Source organism: Lolium perenne, chromosome 7 (genome assembly GCF_019359855.2).
Source record: "Lolium perenne isolate Kyuss_39 chromosome 7, Kyuss_2.0, whole genome shotgun sequence".
Lineage (NCBI taxonomy): Eukaryota > Viridiplantae > Streptophyta > Magnoliopsida > Poales > Poaceae > Lolium > Lolium perenne.
Genome location: NC_067250.2, coordinates 149,688,155 through 149,695,622, shown reverse-complemented (window position 1 = coordinate 149,695,622; position 7,468 = coordinate 149,688,155). Strand labels below are relative to the sequence as shown.

At 40.9% G+C, this 7,468-nt stretch overlaps 1 long non-coding RNA gene across 1 annotated transcript; it reads right to left on the bottom strand.

The window, feature by feature from the left end:
• Positions 1 to 496: 496 nt before the first annotated feature.
• Positions 497 to 1,442, bottom strand: LOC127298043 (uncharacterized). The gene is made up of 3 exons (XR_007849571.2): positions 1,253 to 1,442; positions 923 to 1,014; positions 497 to 835 (listed from the first exon to the last, which is right to left on the bottom strand). It is a non-coding gene; the product is annotated as an uncharacterized lncRNA (long non-coding RNA).
• Between the last annotated feature and the right edge of the window lie 6,026 nt (positions 1,443 to 7,468).

Sequence of the window (7,468 nt, the reverse complement as noted above, 5' to 3'; positions counted from 1 at the left end):
ACCAGTTGAATTACCCTCAGATAACATAGGAACTAAAATGTATGCAGAAATCTATTGTTTTCCTTGGTCTAGTTTGCAATTTTGTGTAAAAATTCATTTCGAACTAAATTATTAGCCCCTGAAGACATCAATCTTGCAATCCTAAGTTAGGAATAAATAAAATTTGACAGTGCACTAATTTCCTATGAAGGTCAAGTACAGAATACCCAGAATACATGCTTACCAATATATTTGTCCACGTCCGATGAAGTACTGATTCTCAATATAAATAAAGTGTTGGCCTGCCATGATCGCACTCACATTGGCAGTATAGTGTATATAAACTCATATCAGTTAGTACTTTCTTCTCAGAAAGAAGATTCTGCTAGCCAAAATATGAGTGTTTGTCAAAAACACAACATGCAGAATATGATGTTGCATGGTCTTTTAATTATCAGCTACCTCATGGTTTCCTTCTGGTGGATCCTTCAGAAATCCCTTGGACAAGTTTAAATCAATAGAACGAAAAAACTATATTGAAAGTAAAAGAGTTAAATGCGTGAGTAAACAACAAGGAGAACACTTCTATTTTCAGAGTTCTCTTCTGGCTATATTTTTCTTCTTGCCAGCCAATCATGATTCGTATCAAATATAGGCAGAAGAAACATTACACACCAAAGTATATGAACTGAAACCAAATGTACAGTGAAACTCAATGCATAAGAAGTAATCACGGTATACCTGCAAGCCACCGGTTCAACAGAGCATTACTTCTTTCTTACTCCCACCAATCACCTATATGAGGAAGAAGAATAATTCTAGATCGCTAGCAGGAACTGAAACATCCATCCACCAACTGTGCAAAGAACAACAACAGTCTCAAGCAGATAATAAGCTACAGAAGTAGGGAGAATAACAGTTCCATCAAGTGATTATGAATTACCTGAATAAACTAAGTATTAGGAAGTATCAACCAGAATGGTCTTTCATTCCCCATTTCCAAAATTATTTAGCTCTTTCTGATGGCCATAACTCCTGCATATCAGTGGAGCAAAATTGTTTACCCTCTCACATTTAACATCAGACGTGTGGGCAGCCGTCACTCTATTATTTTTGGCTAGACAAGTTAGAATTTCCGACTGATCCTAGCAGCAGATCATAATACATCACAATATAGCACCATATGCTCACATGATTTGGTACCCTGACCGTAAAAGATCAAATACAAAGAAGGGCAATGATACTATTAGGTGACATTCCAGCGTTAACTTACTAAAAGTTCTTCATGATTGCCGATCCTTCACAATTAATCATTGATGCCTCCATGGGGATCATAGTAGCATTAACAAACCCAAGAGAACTGAAAACCAGTAAAATATGTACAAACTGAAAAACAAGCTCTGCAACAGAATGAGAAGGTAAAACATGGTAAGCACTGCAGCAAAATCATAGCTTGAATCACACAGAACAATAAAAGCAAGATACAAATTTCATCATGGAATTGGTGATGCGGAGAGGGTGAGACTTGTATGATGCAATCTGCTCCAAATTAAATCATACTTTCAGATAAGCATATTAGAACGAGATAACATGCCTTCATGTGAGCTGCAGTCGAGTAGGCGCGTCGATGAGGGCGCGAGCGGCGCCAGAGGTAGACATCTGGGCGTTGACGATCTGTGCAAGACGCAGCCAGTATCAAACTTGGGGCGGTAATGGGGGGCCACGGTTACCATCTTGGACTCATTTACCCTTCCTCCTCCGTTCATCTACGAGGCAAAGGGGAGAGACGAGTGAGACCAGAGAGAGAGAGAGAGAGACGACAGACCTGGGCGAACCCTAGCCCCGTGGTCGCGCTGCTTCTTGGGGGCCAATGGGAGCCGCGTCTCCCAGGAACCGGCCGCTGCCGCTACGTCTGGCGAGCCTCCACCGCCGACCGCGCCGGTCGTGAGAGACGAGCACGGGAGAAGGGGCGGCGGCGGCACCGCAACGGGGGTAGCGCACGCGACCACGCGACCAAATGGTGGCTAGGGTTTTTACCCGTGGTTTTCTACCACCCACGCATACGAATCGGACGGCTGGAACTGTTCAGAGCCTCGATCGGATGGTCTGCTTCTCGCCCAACCAGGAACCCACAGGTGGCCTCGCGGGAGGGGTCTTTTTTGCGGCCTTTGCGGGCAAGAGGAGGTCTTTTACAGTGCGGACCGGGTCTTTCATGCGTGAGAGGGGGATGCACTTACTTGTTCTCAATGACTTGGATGATTTACATGATCTTTAGGCCATCCTCTTTGTCCACTTTGGTTTGAAGAAAAAAAAAAGAGAGAGAGCCGGCCTTGTCTAGCTAGCTCAGGGGGTGCTAGTGCTATATCCCTCCCACTCTCTCTTTCATACTAGAAGGACCTAGCGCGCTCAGCTGCGCCGTTTTCGCTATTGGCAGTACTGAAATAACAGGAGATCCAAATTTCAATGGGCAGTAAAATAAGCTTTGACCAAGACTTGCAATTTGGACATAATTTGGTTTTCGGTTCCAGAAAAATCCACAAGACCAAGCACATGGCCCATGGTTTCAGATCAAGGTGTTGAAAACAATAATGTGAGGCTAAGAAAAGAGAAGTAAACAAAAACTAATTTAGCTATGGTTGCTCTTTGGTAAAGGATATTACGGAACATGAAAATCATGATACATGCATCTCAGATACTTCGGTAATCCCATTATGAGACACAAACTTGAAAGTATTGACTGACTCTACAAAATTCTAAATAAGAAATACCCTTATCAATCAAATAAATACATCATTTTCCCTTTTGAGTGTACACACATCCTAAAGGGAATCAAATATACCTCCTTTCAAATTTTCGCTTAGCTATCCTAAACCTGAATCACAATTATATCATGGAAATAAGTTGCAAAAAGGTAAACTAAGCATATATAACGTACATGAGACGACAAAGTACATAATTTTATATCAAGTTAGCCATAGCGAACATAAAGGTCGCATGCGGGCGTGAAGACCATAAATAGTTTATAAAACCCTAAATAGTACTCCCTCCGTTCCTTGATATAAGGTGTATAATTTTTTCGAAAAAAAGCTCCAAAATATGAGGTGTATTGCGTAGAACCACTCACTTGAACATTTTTTACGGAATTGATTTCATTTTCTTAGCTCATGCAAACTCCTCTATTTTCTCAAAGCAATAATTCAGGGGCAATCTTGCCCAAAATTCGTGTAACTTGCCCTCAATGTGTATTTATTAATTTCTGTGCCAAAAATTATACACCCCATATCTAGAAACGGAGGGAGTATATGTTTATTTGTACATGCGTGAGGTTTTTAATCTGATCTCCTGCTACCATAAATTAATTAGGGACCATATTTGAAAGAAAATTTAGAAACAATTATTGTCTCTGACATCAGGAAATTTATAAGTTCCAATATTGAAAGCAAAATTCAGAAACAAAATACCATTCAGATCAGAGGAGTCAACAAATCTCACAACTGAGCTAAATATATGCTTCCAAAAAAAAGATAGTAGCCTAGGCATTTACAGAAGTCCGAGCATATAAATAAATTCAGATACCCGCTTAGACACTATCAATTCATCATTAGTCATATAAGTCTTTACATGTCCTTTCCATGCATGCGTCCATAGTGAACTACCACCTTGCCTCAAACATCCAACTGCAAAATTTATAACTTTTTCGATCAGGGAATATGCACTCCCATGAATAGATATGCCCAAATTTTATTAAAATTTCTACTTGGTTCCATTAGTCACAGCTATGATCTTACATTCATAGGCATTAACAATATGTATATAAGATATTTCGGTAAGCTAAATTGACTTGCCAAAACATATTGTATTTAGGCACAGAGGGGGTACTGTATAAAGTATAGAAATATAAACATGTAAATAAAAGAAACAGGTGGCAGTTCTCATGGTTAACCATAGGGAAAAAACAGATTAATTCTTTCTGTTGGTAAACTGGAACAATGAGATAGTTTAGGTGGAAGAGAATGCACGTCTTGCTACATTGAGTCAATCCACTATCCTTCTACTTGCAACATAAAACTAAGATAAGAGTTAAGATAATAGATAAAAGAAATGCAATGCACCAATAATATTTGGCTGTAGGCACATACTTGAATCGCAGAAGATGAAATATGTGGGGGACAGGCGGATACCATTTCCATACATAGTTTAAAGAGAAGTAAAAAAAATCAATCAGCATTCCTACAGGCTAGGTAACCAATATGCAGAGAACAGAATTGGGTTTTGTACAGACTAATTTAGGAGTGCATACTATTCGGAAGTAAGTTTGTCCAATAAATTTTTATTTTGCATGCTCCATGAAATAAACTAATTGAGTATATTTGCATGATCTATTTTAGAAACTCTCTCCTTCTTTATTCTCCTACAGAGAACTCAAACACATAATTTTGGATCAAAATTCATATGTTCATGCGTCCAACAATATCCAGATGGTGCACGCACGCAGGCTCAAATACATATAATTTTGGTTCAAGTTTTTCCAGAACTTCAACGAACTTACACATGCATTCTACTACAATTTCCAATCAACCTGATGCGCGCACACCCAGGTGCCAGGTAGACAAAACCATCTCTTGTGGCTTGTACTTCTATGTATGAAAGAAAGATATATCGAACAATACTGCAAGATAACCAAAAGTTGAGCAAAAATATAAATAGATTGCCTTACTACGTAATTCACAAGATGGTTAACGATGTTTTATACATGATAGATTAATATTTGAAGAAATTTCCATCAACACGTCATAAGCAAAATTCATATAAGAAAAATGTGTCATAATTTGGACAGTGATATTGCTTGTCACTAAGATCTTAGAGCTCAGGTACCTGTCCTGACCAGAGTAAAGGTAGAACCTTTTAGCAGAAAGAAATTGCTTTGGCATCTTCATCCAATATGTTGTACATGTTGTATATGTTCAGGTAACCTTGTAAGCACTGTTTATAAGATACTATGTTACAACAACGTGAAAGAACTTGTGACTAATTGTTGTGGGAGTAAAAGAAAAAGAACCACATCTGTAATTCAAATCAAGAAATAACAACTTCCTTGTTTGCCTTATTCTCAGCAATTTCATGGTTAAAGCTACAGGGAGTTCTGGTAAACAGAGCATAACTACGACTTTTACCAACAATTTTTTGCTGGATTATTAGAGCAATTATGCAAGAAGAAACCAATGGAAAAATAATGATTTCTAACATAAGAAAAATAGCTTCGGGATAGAACAGAGTAAAATTATCTTAGTATTCATTTCCAATTATCTTAGTCGCCACCTCGCAAAAGAGTAAAATTTCAGATAGCTGTTGTAGAACAATAATTCACACCAAGATACTTATTGGCATGAAGCTGATTCAAATCTAAGGAATACATGTATTGTTTGTACGAACTGATGTATTCTTTGTAGGAAGAGATGTATAAATTTATATGTGGAACACCATAGAGAATGCATACCTCTTATGTGTCGATAAAATCTAGAAATTGGATGTGAGCCACTATAATGAAAAATATTATACACACATTATTTCTACGCAACAGACCGTGAATATATTTCATTGGCTCTTGCAGATTATTTGATCTGTTTGCAAATATTATGCAATGTATTACTGAAGCAACAATGATAAATGAGATAGTGTATCTTACTTTCCTGCCTCATCGTCTAAGCGGACGCCGTTACAGTATAGCAGCAACAACGGTGACACAACCTAGGCTGAGCCTCCTCAGGCTGGTAGTTCTTGTAGCAAATCAGCATCTAGTGCCTCTAGAACAACACACCTGAAATGTCATACCTATCAAGCAAAAAAGAACACAGGAATTCAACACAGATGCCCACCAACAAAATTGATCTTCAGAAAAAGGAAATGCACAACATTAAGCTACAAAACAAGGCAAACTATACAGACTGAACCTTTCCAATCAAAATCATTCTACAACCCATTCCCTAATCTTTAATACACTGGATCGGGACAACAATACTCAAATATCGAATAGCTAAACATCAGGTCATGATCCCCTTCCTAAATAAGGTTAACAACTTAACATGCCCATAGCTGGTCTCCTTGCATATCACACTCGACTATCCACCTACCTGCACAACACACTAATTCGAGGCTAGCATCTAATATAAGCTATGGAACACGATTATAATGGATGAGGAATTGCTTTCCATCACATCGAGTCAACATCAGCCTCATAGCGCCACAGACTCACAGTTCAAACAATCACCTTGAAACAATTGAAGTTCTACGAATTTCCAGTAAAATCGAGTACGACTGCGGACAGAAGGAGAGAACAGGGACGGACAATCTTCCAGTAAAATCACCTTGAAACAATTGAAGTTCTACGAATTTCCAGTAAAATCGAGTACGAATGCGGACAGAAGGAGAAAACAGGGACGGACAATCTTCCAGTGTAGTTGCCGCCTTGCCGGGGTTGACGTGGTTGGCCTTGGCGGTGAGCCGGAGAGCGTGAGGGCTGTGACGGCGTAGGGCGCAGAAGTAGTACATGGCCTCGCGGAAGTCCTCGCGGTAGGCGATGGCTACCATGGAGCAGGATCCGTCGCTCTGCGCCGCCAGCTATGGGAAACCGGCAGTCATCCTCGCCCCATTCTCCTCCCCCAGGGACAACGACGCCATGGCTGGAGGACTTAAAAAATGAGATTTTGAGCACTCGTTCCCACCAAAGCGCGGCGACGAAGTTGAGTTGGGGATAGAAGGTCGAAATCCTAACGCGACGGCTGCTCCGAGAACGACAGAGCAGGGGCGTTATTGGTGGAGTTGGGCGATGCATCGGCGGCGATCGACTGGACGAAGGAGGCGGCGGAGGCGCGGGATCGGATTGCGTGCTTGCAGCTAGAATGGATTGGAGGAGGGACCGAGGGAGACAGCGTGAGTGGAGCCACCAGATGGAGATAATCTACAGGAACCGCCTCACTTCCACACGGCCCACAACCCAGAGACGCATAGCCTTCAACCGTCATCCTACCAAACCGATCCACACAAAAAAGGCAGAACCTCTCACGAATGCCCCTGCAGGTGGGCCCACGAGCAACCACAGGGCCTCAAAACCCTGGGAGCTTAGGGCATCTCCAACCGGGCGACCCAAACGGACGCGTCAGTCTGCTTTGGGCCGTTTTTATGCGTTGCGAGCGGACGCTGACGGACGAGCCCGCGTCCGCGCGTCCGTTTGGGTCGCGCGCTGCGCCCAACGCGCCAGATTTGGGTCGCGGCGCCCCATGGTATGTTTTTCTTGTAAATTCACTAGAAAAACGCAAAATAAATTATAAAAAAAATATATAAAGTAGTTCAAATGCTCAAAATGTATTACACATTACATAGTCCATGTAATCAAGGATAAAGTATTATTCAAATAAAATGAAAAAACGATACAAAATGCTCTTGGCTTAAGGATCTCCTTCATCATTGTTGTTTGCGCATTGTTGCCTAC